Here is a 15250-nt window from a genome sequence, read left to right as displayed (position 1 = left end):
TAGCGCTGCACCAAATCATCAACATCACATGAGATCCAGGTCACGATAAACAGCAGACACACACACAGACCAACAGATGGATAATGCCAATGCAGAGGGGTGTGTTGGTTCCTTTAGTGTTTATATAATCATTACACACAATTACTGTACTCTGCTGTAGTTACAGAGCTGATGAGCTGAATTGATTGCTGCAGCAGACATCTAGTCATCACTGATGGGGGAGGAAAAAAGAATGGGGAGGTCAGAGAGAGATTTCTAACCTAGTTTTAGATGACAGACAAAGATCCAGTTGTGAAACGTTTGTGGCCACGTGCATCACACCGCATCTTCTTTGAGACTTGGTCCTCATAAGCAATTTTTTAACTGGTTAGGATTCATCAGATAATATTCTATTGCATATATACATTTCATGCAATAATGATAGAGGTCTCCTCATACCAAGAAGGTTCCCGGTTCAAATCCCAGCTTGGCCGGGGTCTTCCGGTGTGAAGTCTCATCTTCTCCTCATGTCTGAGTTTTCTCAAGATACTTTAGTTTCCTCCAAAAGTCCAAAGACATGCAGATTGAGGTTAAATAACTATAAATCCAGGTCACATGATGCTCTACTTAGATATGTAAACAGACATATTTGATTTTATCTTTACCAGCAAGCAGAAATTTGTGTGGAGATGGTTGCATATTCTTGTAGTTATTAACATGCAAAACTAGAACTAGTTTAATGGATATTAAAATGAACTTAAAATGTGTGATTTGTGATTAATGTGTGACACCTGCTAATATTTTCTTAATAAATTAGATAAAATGTGCTACTGGAATTTGGAAATTAGATAAGTAAGTAAGTAAGTACATTTTATTTATAAAGCACCTTTCAAAACCAAAGTTACGAGGTGCTGTACAAAAGAAAACATTAAGATAAAAATAGGAAATAACAGATTAAAACACAAACAATAGAAGAATATGCCCGGTCACCTTCAGTTTTTAATCTGAATTTGGGGATAGACAGAAGGCCTTGGTCAGTTGACCGTTAAGATCTCACCGTGTGCAGGGGACACAATAATTCAGAAATATAATGAGGGGCCAGACTGTGTAGTTATTTTGATGTAATTAGAAGAATTTTACATTGTATGGGTAACCAATGAAGATTGGCCAATACCGGTGTGATGTGTGACCTGTGTTAGTTAAAAGTCTGGCGGCTGCATTTTGGGGCTGAGACACAGAAGAGTGATTCAAAGTTGTGAATAACAAGTTACAATAATCAAAACGAGAAGAAAAAAAAACAGGAATGATTTCCTCCAGATCTTGGAAGGATAAGACACTTTTTATTTTAGCAATGTTTCTTCATTGGAAGAAACAGGACTGAACCACTTTCTTTATGTGACCCTCAAAATGCACACGTTGGTCAAATCAAACACCTACTGTAGGTTTTCAGTGGCAGGCTTAACATTTCCAGCTGAAGGACCAAGACACTGTTTAATTGTTGCACACGCACTCAGGGCCTATGATGAGGGCTTCTGTTTTATCCTGATGTTGGAGGAAATTGTCAGACATCCAGTCCTTGATAGCTATCGGGCAATCTAGAATGGTGCAGAGCTTACATAGTTTTTTGGGTTTGAAGGAAAAGTGATAAGAAATATACTTAAATTGACTGATTAAGTGACTGAGGGGAGAATGTACAGGGTAAAAAAAGAGAAGTGTTGATCCCAGGAGCAGCCGCTTGCAGCCTCAGCTGCCTCAAGAAGGGAAGGTTGATGCTGACATCTTGTGGAATGATCCAAAATTGCACATCAGCTGCGTCCCTTCATCACCCCCCCTCTTCTCCATGATCACTTGACCTGAGGGCCTAACACTGGATCGAACCAACAAGTTTCTTTGGCTTCAGCAGCTTCTCCACCACAGACTGTGGAGGTTCTCTCTTAGATACGCTGGCAAAATAAAACAAATCAGACCAAACTGCCTTCAACATCAGACACTTCTGCTCACATACATCTCCAGAGGCAGATCTGACTAAATTAGAAGAGGCAGCAGTTTCAGTGATTTCATGCAGCCAACCCACCCTGATGCACAAACAAGGAGAAGGAGGCATCAGTGCTCTCTCTCTCTCTCTCTCTCTCTCTCTCTCTCTCTCTCTCTCTCTCTCTCTCTCTCTCTCTCTCTCTCTCTCTCTCTCTCTCTCTCTCTCTGTGTGTGTGTGTGTGTGTGTGTGTGTGTGTGTGTGTGTGTGTGTGTGTGTGTGTGTGTGTGTGTGTGTGCGATGGTGAGGTGGTGAGGGGGGCTCTGCCAGAGTCTATGGAACCTGATACTTGATGACTCCCCGTCACAAGAATGTGAGTTTCCTTCTCTCTGAGCATCTGGCCTGACGCCCGGCCACATCTCCAACCATGTGTGTGTTAGTTATGAGTGTGTTACTTGTTACTATTTGCCCCTTTTTCAGAATGAGCGGCCTCTCTTAACACAGTGAAACATTCTTTGTATGATATTTGTCTGATTTGTATTCTTAGTCTTAAGCTATAAAGTGCTGTCACTTTCATTTGTGATTGTCTGTCTGAAGAAAAACCGAGCGCTGCCAGGATTTTAGCATTTAAAACAGAACAGAAACAAAAGTAAAAACTGTCTGTTTGTTTTTAGCACAATTTGTAATTATATAAACATTTCATGAGGATTAAAATAGCCTGGCAATAAGCACCGTTACCAACCCACCCATGTGTGGTGTTCAGAGGTGTCACATTTCTTTAAATCTGTCACAGGGAACTCTTTGGCTAACACACATAGACTGTCACGTTCACACATATGATAATAATGTTTTTAATGAAACTGCAGAGATTTTAACTTCAAATCATGGACACACTCGTAACAACAACGCAACATTGCCGCTGGGTGTGAAGCTTTTCATTCTGGTTACTCTTCATAGAATCTGAGGAAAACACCACAATACATAAGGAACAATGCTAAGTACTAGTTATTAAAGCAAGATTAAAAAGCTTCTTACTTGGCTCTTGGCTGAATATTCAGATGTATTCTAGTCAGAATCTAAATGTTGACGTATTTTCATACATGTAACATCCAATGTAAAATAATGGGTGTTGCAGTTATTCTACTCTGAAATCAGTGGTATCAAGGATTAAGGAGGAGTTCAAGGTACCATGGGAGCTGTTAATGTGATTTCAAAGCATTAAATTGCAGATGAGGCTTTTGCCAAAGTACACACACCATCGGAAAGATGGGAAACCATGGTGATTACAGACTCAAACTGTTCCCTCCAAGTGTGTGTGTGTGTGTGTGTGTGTGTGTGTGTGTGTGTGTGTGTGTGTGTGTGTGTGTGTGTGCATGCACGCTTGCGACAACTATTTCTCAGTACTTTCTACATTCACTGCATGCTCTTTTTTGCTCTTTGAAGACATAAATGGCGAAAAATTTGCTTCCTCAAGAGCTTCAACATAAAGTGATGAGACCCAGAAGACAAGAAGTGTCTGCACACCAGTTGATGATCCCACAAATTTTTTGATAACCTCCCATATCGTAAGTAAACCATAATCACCTTCATATATAAAAAAATCTAATCCTTCATATTTTATCATTTGTATTGTTGATACTAATCAAAGGATTCAAACAGTTCCTGACATTACCTATATTGAATTTAAAGGACCAAACCAATGCCAATGTGCATTAGCTACCAAACCAAAATATAATCTTCCCATTTTTAGCTGCAGCTATTTCTGAATGAATTTGCGGATGGCATGATAAAATAACAGTTTTCTTATTGTGTAGAAAGCAATGGAAACTATTTGATACCTAGAATAGAAAACTATGTCCAACAATGTGAAACCCAGTGTGGTTTACAAAACAATTAACTGTGATGAAAAGTTCCTATAATATTTAGTAAATGGGTCCAAACATGACAAAGTAGGATTTACCTACAGCTTATGGACTCACGTGCAGACATTTTATGCAGCAGGTATGTAAATAGTCTTTATTTATATATACAGTGTTTTTCTAGCTTGATGACCAAAATACTTCACAGCCCATTCAGACACATATTCATACAGTGTATCTATGTGTTGCACTTTCTCTATCACTCAGTCACCGCCGTCACAGTCTGGGCTCAGTATCATGCCCAAGGACACTTTGGTGCTGTGGCCGAGCTGTGCGCACTTCTGGCTCAGGCAGTGGAGCTGCCCGGGGTCCCTGGGTGTCTGCCCCGGCTCCATGCACTCTGGCTGGGCCTGGAGAGCTGTGCAGGCTCCCTGGGTTCCTTGTTCCCCGGGGATCTGTGGTGCTGTGGCTGGACTGTCCGACGCTGTGCTGATAACAAATCAAGCTGCTAAAAAACTGCTTACTGACATAAGAGACTCACTTTTCTACTCAACACAATAACAATAATTCTAATTTTTGTCCACATTTCTGTTCATTTTTTCACAAGTGGTCGTTAAAATTGAGACAAAAAAAAACTTGGTACTTGGTACTCTCTTTGGTACAGCCACTTGAAAAACATCATTAAGTGTCTAACTCGCTCTCTCTGAATTAGGCGCTGGATTCTGTTTCTCCTCTTTAACATTCAATAAACTGCACTTCCCAGAAACCCAAACATGATACAGCCATTTGTGTGTGTGTGTGTGTGTGTGTGTGTGTGTGTGTGTGTGTGTGTGTGTGTGTGTGTGTGTGTGTGAGAGAGAGAGAGAAAGAGAGACACACACACACACACACACACACACACACACACACACACACACACACACACACACACACACACACACACACACACACACAGCAAGAGGGTGAGAGCAGGTATAAGTGAAGACAAAGGCTCACTTGTTCACTGTGGTGCTTTATCCTCATTACAGTCCTCATTTGTTTATACTGTTAACTCTCACTTCCTCCATCCTTCACTGCCTCTCTCTCTCCCTCTCCCTCTCTCTCTCTCTCTCTCTCTCTCCCTCTCTCCCTCTCTCTCTGTCTGGTGACACATTCAGTCGGTACACGATCTGTGATCAGTGTTTACACTCCTGCCGCCCTTCACGCACGGCATCAGTCGCAGCTCAAACATGTTACTGTAAATTGGTCTGTTAGTGGTGTTGGCAGGACGTCCAGCCTTACAAACATTTCACATCTGAATCAATAGGTTTGTGGTGCTAAGAAAAATGAGAAGAAATACACACACACACATGCACATATATACAGACACATTAGGTTATTTAAGAGGATGATGAGGAGGGGTGGAGTACGTCTGGATGAAAGAGGGGATTGGAGATGACCAGGGAAAGGTTGACGGAGGTACGTTTGGTGGTGATGTGAGTGAAGGGGTTAAAACTGTGAAGCTCTGCAAGTCTTAGTTCACAAAGAGAGACAGGCCGGCCAGAATTAAAATCAGACAGACATGGAAAATGGGAGCAGAAGGGAACGATGAAGGGAACGACAGAGAGGGCGAAGGGAAGAAAGAGGGAGAGCGAGGGAGAGCAAAAGACAGAAAGTAATTGGTTCTATGATGGCTTCCAGCTGCATGGCCCTCTGCCAAACCAACTCTTCATGACACGCACACACACACACGCACACACACTTCAAGTTAGGGGTGCACTGTAAACATAGGATCGTAGCAGTTTCTGACAATATGTTGGCGGGTGTGACAAGCTCGGTTTCTTAACATAAAAAAATCCATTTTGTGATTGAAATAATGACCTGTTACGTTCAATAACACGTACATTTCTTCCTGTTCTGGTGGCTGTAAATGTATAACATATATATTAATGTGTTTGTCCATGTAGCTCTGTCCATAAAGGCCATTTTTTAAGGGGCAGCAGAGCATTGTGGGGCTTTACAGCAGCTACCACTAGGGCGCAGAAGACTGGGGACCCCAATGATGTGCTGTGTTATAAAGTAAAATGATGGCTCCCCTCTGTAACGTCTCAGTTCAGTTATACGTGTATAAATAAAGCTGGAGAAGTGCAACATGTTCCTGCAGATAAACAACGTAAGGCCCATTAAATGCCATTATAACGATTCTCCTGTGATTGGTGGAGTTGAATCTCCGTTGGAGACGTCAACTCTTCTTGATTAAGATTCACTGAGGACTGATTCAGCCACATATGGGCAGATGTGTGTGAATGTTCGAGGCTTAATGTGACATCTGTTTGATGAATGATAAATTATCAACTTTCCCTGCGAGCGAAGAGACCAAGTGTCACTGACAGCAAATTGCTCACACACACACGCGCACACACATATGCATGTACTGACAAAAGAGCACAACATTAACCACACAGTCAACATACAAGCTATCATAAACATTAAATGATGGAAACATGATGAATAACTGAGGGGAAAAAGGCGACAGATTCATCTCTATGTTTGTTTACAATGTTTACAACTTCGAAACACTGTCAACAAATAAATGATCTGGTGAAAACATATAGAGACACTCGTAAGTGATGTTAAACATCACTTATGATTGTGAAACTGAAAATCATTCAGTTCAGGGACGATTTCCCCCCAAAAAAGGAATCATTATTATTATTATCATTATTATTATTATTATCATTATTATTATTATCATTATTATTATTATCATTATTATTATTAGATGTAGTAGTAGTAGTAGTAATAGTAGTAATATAGTAGTACTGGGATTATAATTATTATTCAACGGTGTTAAATTAAATAAATGATCAGGTAAAAAAGATACTAATATTAGATCGCTTCATATTGTACAACATTGCTTCTATAAAAGTTGGGACGCAGTGTAAAATGTAAATTGAAACAGAATGTGATGATTTGTAAAACTTGCATTGTCTTCATATTTTCATTTTACACAACAGTCTTTGGGAACCGGGTTGTAGGAATCTGATCATTATAGATGTGAGCTGCTCCTATTGCGCATTTCCAAATAAAGGACTTGTTTCTTTTATGTCTGAGAACATTTTCAAAATGTCAATTCACTGTCACAGATGTTCCTACAAATGACTTGACAAACAACTGAACAGAAGTCATGAATTATGACTTCTCTGTCTGACTTTTTCAAGCATGTAGCTGAAATACAGAGACGGAGAAGTGAAGACGTCGACGAGGCTTTCAGCTCATTTTCAGCTCTACACTCCATCTCTGAAGGGAATCTCTCATTGATGCACAGCAAACACATTGTTTTACATTGTAGGACAGTCCTGGGCTGTAACTCCTGAAACAAGGCTTCAGATGGTTAATCCATGTCTTGAGTCAGTAAAGCCATCTGCTGTTTGACATTCTCACAGCTTCTTGCAGCCTCTCCCTCCAACCCTAGTTGCCTGGAGGCTTTATCCTCTAAGTCAAAACATTGGCAGCTCCAATATTTTAATTCCTTTTTTGAAAACTGACTTTCCCCCTTCATGGCTCACGCTCATCTGTTTTTCATGTGGCCGTGACCAAGAGAATAATGTTATTAGGGTCCAAGTAAAGACAAGAGAGCTGTTTGGATCAGATAGCCTGATGAAGAATGGAAAGAGAAAGTGTATCTCGCCAAAACACACTCTCTCTCTCTCTCTTCTTCCTCCTCTGTCTTTCGCTCTCCTTTTCCTTTCTTGCGTTGATGGACGTCCACTGCTCTGCTCTCAAATGAGATGGCAGAGGCGTTAGGAGGTGGATCTCCCGAAATAAGGGTAGTGAAATTATTATCTCTGACATTTCAATGCAGCGTTTAGTCCAAGCTTCCATGAGGGCTTCCAAATCCATTCCAGCTAATCTAGACCTCCTCTACACACAGCTTATCCTCCTCAAGCCTCTTCCTCTTTAAGCCTCTTGGATCACTCCTCGTCAAAATCATCTCAAACAATTTACAGTGTGTAGCGCGCCCACAACATAAAGACACCATCGTGTAATGACATTTAAGCCCTCAGTCACTGACTGGAGGGGACTTTATCCATTTCTCATGGTGTTTATGCTCTCAGCAGGAGACAGGCCAAATCCCAGGCTGTAGCATGGCAAATTAACAATTCACCCGTGCTGCTGTGGTCTTCACTTTAGCAGCAATATGAGCAGTTATCAGAATCACACAAGAGAGTTTAATATGCATGGTAGTAAACGACTAATCTATAATGAGACCCACATTTAACCTTCTAATGGCTCTTTATTAGACTAACGAGCTATGCCCCAGTGTGTATGCTTGTGTGTGAAGAGAGGAAATGTGTGTGTGTGTGTGTGTGCAGACTGTATGTGGGTGCAGCAGTGAACCACTAATTAAGCTGTCGGATGGTGCAGCAGATTAGGCAGGCCCCCCTGCAGAGTCTTCGGCCCGGTAGGCAAACAGGCTTCATCCCCCAGAAAGCCAACCCAAATACATCTCGATCCAGCTCTGCCCAGAGCTCAGCAATAACACGAGCGCTCGCTACACCCAAATATCTTTAGCCCAGTGAAGCCGCATCAGATGGGCTGCCAGAGCCAACAGTCCCAACGGCTGGGGGACTCAGAGAGAGAGAGAGAGAGAGAGAGAGAGAGAGAGAGAGAGAGAGAAGTCTGAACAGAGATCCCATAGCCTCAGCTGAAGGAGGGGGGGGATTATTGGCTGCTCTCACAGCAGTGTCTGTATTCATGCACATTTACACATATGCATTTTGCACGTATGCACACACTCACACAAATGCACATGCACAAAAGCTTAAAACAAAAACACAGAAACTGGTGTCAGAGAATAAAGTTCAGTACAGAGAATGGGGGATTGAATGCTTTGCAGAAAGCACAGCATTTACTCAGGGTTTGAAAAACCACAAGATTATAAACTTCTTGTATGATGTGTGCGTATGTGTGTGTATGCGTGTGTTTAAGATGTAGTTACTCCACCACAAAAGGAAGGAAACTCAAGCCCTGGCTTTGCACAAATAACACATGACACAACTGTAAGATGCATTGTGGGGCAAATGTTAAAATACCTTGTCTATAGTTCATATGATTTCTTTGCAGCTATTTCTCCCACTCTCTCACAACACACACACACACACACACACACCCACGTACACACACGCACACACAACCCTGCAGCGGTTTTGATCTATCTCTTTCAACGTTCACATCATCGCTCTGTGTGTGTATGTGTGTATACCGCAATAACTCCACTGCATCTGCTCTCAGTTTACATAAATTAATGAGGTCAGTTCTGTTCTTTTCCTTCTCTTTCAATCCCACTCACCACTGAAATGCTATGTGTGTGTGTATGTGTGTGTTATGTGTCTCTGCAGGTTTGGTGAGTTCTGCATCTGAGGTGGCTGCACGTCCTGACCTGGGTTTAAATAAATTAATGAAGGAGGCTGCTGCACATTTTTCATCATATGAATAACATATTTTATGCGTCTCTGCTGGATTTGTGGGTTTTTCCTCCAGGGTGGCCGCAGTTCGTACAGTATCAAATACAGCGTCCTGTCCAAAGAGAACAATGCAGCGTTACTTGAGTGTGTGAACCGATGCATGACCGCAAACAAGTGAGAGGTAATTTTCACCTTTTAAATGTTCACGTTAACTGTTAGATTGTAACTATTTCAGCTTAAAGCCCATCTCAGGCTGTGTGCGTGGACCTGCGCATGACTGCAGCTCATCCTGGAGGATGTGAGGCTGCTCTCCCAGGCTCTTAAAATGGCCGCCTGGAGGCATGGAGGAATAGGGCTCCCTTTTATTAATGCTACACCTTTGATTAATCTGAGCAAATCTGTTCCCCATCCAATGGCTGACAGCTCCGGCTGAGGCAGGGACCTCAATGTGCACACACACACACACACACGCACACACGCACGCACACACACGCACGCACATACACACGCAAACACTGTCAGTGAGTGTTGACACAGTCCAGATGTTGGCAGCTCTGCTCCAAATGAAAGCAGGGCAGCCGGCCAACAACCTGAACCACTCTCCCCATCAAATGATATGTTTACAATAATACTGTTCTAAGACTCTGGGGACATGTGCACATGCATGCACACACACACACACAGCATGCGAGCGCATTCTCAAAGCAAGGGAAATGAACTAATGGAAAGCCAGCATACCACATTGGGTGCAAAAGTGAACCAACTTGTGGCGGGCCAGGAAGGGAGAGAGAAAAATAAAGAGTGAGGGGAAGAGAGGGAGAGAGACAGAGTTTTGGTGCAGCAGAAAGCAGAAGAAGGCAGAAAATGGAGAAACAGTGTGCGACAAATGGACTGGTCAGGAGAGAGGAGCGAGTCATCATGGCCTTGTTTGGATCTGTGTTTCCTCTGTTATGTCAGAAAGAGGTGAAGAGCATGGAAAAAAACAAGGGTGTAGTTATGTAATGTGAGGGCTGGGGCTGAAATGGATGGAGAGAAATAAATAAATAACATCAGTGGATCCACTCGGAGGTGCGGCAGGGGTCAGACTGTACCCACTGTTTTCTATAACAGCGGCTCACAAGCATTGTCTACGTCAACATAACCAAAACACAACATGACCCAGTTCTGCACGAGCAAATGTTGAACTGCGATGCCAGACACCGATTCTTTATTTTTCCTTCCTCAGCACCGTTTCACATAATTAATGATTGGTGCAAATAAGGGCTGTTAATATTCATTATTTTTCAAACACTGGCCATTCATCACAAAGATTAAAAACACAACCCTGAATTTATGTGTTGCGGGTAATTTTTCTCATCACATAAATCATGGCAAACATCAGAGCTGCCTGGGGGGTCCTGAGCCTCAGGTTAGGAGCTTTTTCTCTTGTTTTCATTCTCTCTCTCTCTCTCTCTCACACACACACACACACAGGTCTGTTGACAGACTTAAGTGTCTGCACAGGTGTTTCTGTCTAATGACTGCCTGACAACATTTCTATATGTTGCTTCATAACCAAACACTGTCTCATGCGTCTAATGAGCAGCCACTCAGTTCCAGGCCAGCGGCTCTAATCAGACGTTTGTTCCCAGCATGTAACTCTTGACTGTCATACATTGTCAACCTCTTCATGACTACCTGACAGCTCTTCTTCATTACGTGGACACACACATGCCCAACGCACATTTGCATGTGGTTGTATGTACAAAAAACATTTTTTTCATGACATCATGTGCACAAACTTACAGGTGTTGCAATAAATATCATTTTATCTTTGCCGCTGTTCTGTCAAAGTGTGAGTGTGAGTGTGAGTGTGAGAGAGAGAGAGAGAGAGAGAGAGAGAGAGAGAGAGAGAGAGAGAGAGAGGTAAGGGGGATATTCAATATCAAGCACATATGTTTTGATCTACAAAATAATATTAGGGGTTTTGCCGTTTTGGACATAAAATTAACATTTCAGGGGGCAAATCAAAACCCACAGACGTGAGGTTTCAGGTTATTGACACACACTCGTACACACACGTATGAATAGTGCAACATATCAGACAATATTGTCCTGGACTTATTTCCAGTGTTGTGTTTACACAGCCCATGCTGCAGGCGTTGCTCCAGGGACCTACGATATCTGTCAGTCTGCCAGTCCACTGCCTCGGACCAGACTGGTGTATCTAAGCAACTGCAGGATTTCTATGAAAGTTACTGAAGGTATTCATGGTGCCCAGAGGATGAATCCTAATGCCTGTGGTGCACTGGCCAGGGGATCACTGACTTTTTACACAAATACCACAAGGCTAATATTTGTGGTTTTGAGTGAAATGTTTGACAGCCAGAAATAAGTAACATTTTGGATAACATCATGTGCCCCTCAAGATGAAATACAATAACCAAATTAAGATTTTATTACGTAACATCATTAGGTCAAAATTCGAATTCTTCCACTTGATTTGTTTTTGGCCAAATACCTGTGAAATGGGTGTTTTGCAGATTTGTGTTTACCACTGAGGAGAACATGTTGGCATGCTAACATAGGAACATGCTGTACCTTCTCAATCTCAATAATGTGTGAGCATGTTAGCATTTAGTTCAAAGTACCGTTGTGCCAAAACACAGCTGCAGACTCATAGCAATGTTGCACAATAATAGCTACAAAATAAACTATATCATTTAACTGCAGATATGCAAAAACAAAAGTGAAGTTGTTGGGTAATATATCATTTGGAAAAAAAATAGCATTTGAGTAAATGAGTTTTGGAAGAGTGCTCTCCACCACAGAGCTTGGCACGGCTGAAACATATGGGATGAATTATCTGCACAGCGCTGAGGAAGAGAGAGAGAAAGAGGGAGAGACACAAGAAGAATATTTCCACAAAATGTTTTACTCAATAATTGAACGTTGTCCTTTATTCTGCTGTTTTCGGCCTTTTGGAAATGCACTGTTCCATGCGATCACAGAGCTGATGGAAGTGTAATGAAGTGTGGAGGAACAGTGCCAACTTCAGCAGAAACGCATGTGGCTCTCTGCCTCCCAGCCCAATCCTAACAACGCAGCAGACAAACGGTGCAGATGAAAACCAACCCGAGGAGCTGGAATCATTTTTAACACGGAGACATGCTCCCTGTGCATCACATAATCTCATCCACTAAGGGGTGTGCGTGTTCGCTACGGGGGTTCATTAATAAAATATGACTGTATCATATAATAGACTCGTCTGCCAAATTACAGGAGACAGAGAGACATCTTATTAGGAGGATTGAGGGGGAGGTGTGTGTGAGAAAGAGAGAGAGAGAGTGTGTGTGTGTGTGTGTGTGTGTGTGTGTGTGTGTGTGTGTGTGTGTGTGTGTGTGTGTGTGTGTGTGTGTGTGTGTGTGTGTGTGTGTGTGTGTGTGTGTGTGTGTGAGCCTGAATAGAAAGATTAAGTGGCCTACTCTCATCAAAAAGGCACATTACCTAAGTGTTGGCATCATTAATAAGATTCAGGCAGAGCCAATCTGCTAACAAAGACTCTAACTGTGACCAAGGAGAGAGGTGGACAATTACTCTCTACGCAGTTCTCCCTTTCTTTTTATATTTTCTTTTTTCTCGCCCCTAATCCTACCAGCAGGCTAATATGTGTCTGTATATGAAAGCATTTACATATGTGCAAGAATGATCATTTTCACACATGCTCATACACGCAGATTATACGCTCGCACACAAAACAGGGACACTGCAATAAATCCAACACAAACTGCCATGAGTCACACTGTCACCGTGGCAACAGTGGCTGGCTCCATGCAGAACACATTCTGTCATATCTCTGGTGTTTTCTCTCTCTCTCTCTTTGTGACACACACACACACACACACACACACACACACACACACACACACACACACACACACACACACACACACACAGGACCCACTTTCAGCCACAATATTTCTTGCACTGATTCTCCAAGTGGATCCATGAATAAAGCACTGGGCTGTGCAGGTCTGACAGTTTGAGGTCATAGTTCAGTTTTTTTATTATTGAAATCTTTAAAAAAAACATTTCATCTTCCTACTTCTTAAACTGTATTTGTGTACCTGTCACATTAGCTGCTTTGACCACAGTGAGGCAGGTGATGCTGTCCGTCCTGGGGGCTGTGGCATGAGGGCTCAGGCTGCACTGACACATTTCACCACCAGATGGTGTCTCCCATCAGGGCCGTCACTGTGCAGTGAAGAGAGCGAGCAGGGAAGGAGGGAGGGTGTCTTTAGATGTTGCCTGCTCTATCCATCTTCATATACACAAGCAGTAGTCATCCTCTGAAAACACCAACAGAGATAAATTGCGGGGATGCTTGGTTACACGGCAGGCTTCCTGGTTAGTTGGCCCGCACTGGACGACTATCTGCTGTAAATTTATGGCTCTGTCGGTTGTTGGTGGCCTGTGTGATTTGAGAAGTGCCAGTGTGACTAACAGCCACTAATATTCATTAGCATTCTCTCACGCATCTCGGCTCAAAATATCCTCAAGTACTCAGACATGGAGGAAATTGTAAATAGTGGGTGATGAAATTGATTCACAAATGTTGCACTGTCACTTCTGAGAGTCTTATTTCTGTGCTCTGCACCGAGGGGACACTGCAGCACTCAGGAATCAAGCAGCCACAGCAGCAAAATAATTATCTAATAATAAAAGCTGATTCTGAGCCCCTTCAACAGGTTGGTTTGCTGCATTGACACATATGTAGAGCTTCTGAGGCGTCACACTGTTTGTGCACTAAACCATGCAGGTGCATAAAGGGAAAACCATAGTCAGAGTTTAAGAAAAATCTGCAGGTACATTTTTCGACAGAGAGTTCAAGCTGAACATGGCTGACATCGGGCAAAAGGCAGAACAACAACACACAGAGACAAACAACCAATCATGCTCACATTCACACCTACAGAGTATTTACTGTCTTCAATGAACCTAACCCCAATCTGCATGTCTGTTGAGAGCCACAGCCAAACCAGGATTTGACCCAGAATCCTTCTTGCTGTGAGGCGATGTGCTAACCACCGAACTGCCCTTGCCAAAATTCAACATAATCAATCAAATTTCAATCATTTTTATTCGTATAGTCCATATTCACAAATCACAATTTGTCTCATACGGCTTAACATAAGTAATTGCGATAGTTTACATGCAACAGATGTTGGTATGAAAAGTACTTTATCAGAGAGTGGGCAGAGACCAGCAACAAAGCAGTTTTTTTCCCACCACAAACTCCAGAATTCCTTACAGAATTCCATCGGGACATTTATTGTGGTAAAACGATGATTTATGCAGGTTTGAGGAAGACGGCAGAATCTGGGAGGAGAAATCAACAGTTACAAAGAATAATCACCAAAGTCCCACTCACGTCTTCATATGATACACTTCAAAGCTCCTTCACTGTGCTGTTGGCTATGGTTTTGACAACACTGGGATTTTATTGAATGTCTGTGCCCAAAACCTTTTATTCATCATTTCTTTCCTGCAGCAGTAAAGTGTCCTTCAGCAAATGCCTGTGAGGGATCAGCAGAGAATCACACAGGTCTGTAACAGTTGCTGGTACAACCACAAAATACCACAGTCAACAAGGGAGACCCTTTTATCACAGCTGATGAGCTGGATCAGTGTAAATTCAAATCATCATCACTTCTCCCCAGTGACTCAGTTTTACATTTTTCCACACACGTAGTTATTGTGAAGCAGAAACTCGTAGCAGCGAGTCATGCACCTGCAAAACCAATAAACTACTCAGCACTTTGTCAATATGGCAGCAATGGCATGTGGGTATTTAGTGTGTGTGTGTGTGTGTGTGTGTGTGTGTGTGTGTGTGTGTGTGTGTGTGTGTGTGTGTGTGTGTGTGTGTATGTGTTTGGTTATTTATCTTTATAAGGAAAGGTACACGTCATATCCTCCAAACAACCTCGTCAACAGAACTTAACATAATAACCATC

The sequence above is a fragment of the Hippoglossus hippoglossus genome, chromosome 9 (genome assembly GCF_009819705.1).
Source record: "Hippoglossus hippoglossus isolate fHipHip1 chromosome 9, fHipHip1.pri, whole genome shotgun sequence".
Classification (NCBI taxonomy): Eukaryota; Metazoa; Chordata; class Actinopteri; order Pleuronectiformes; family Pleuronectidae; genus Hippoglossus; species Hippoglossus hippoglossus.
Note: the sequence above shows the minus strand (reverse complement) of the source record.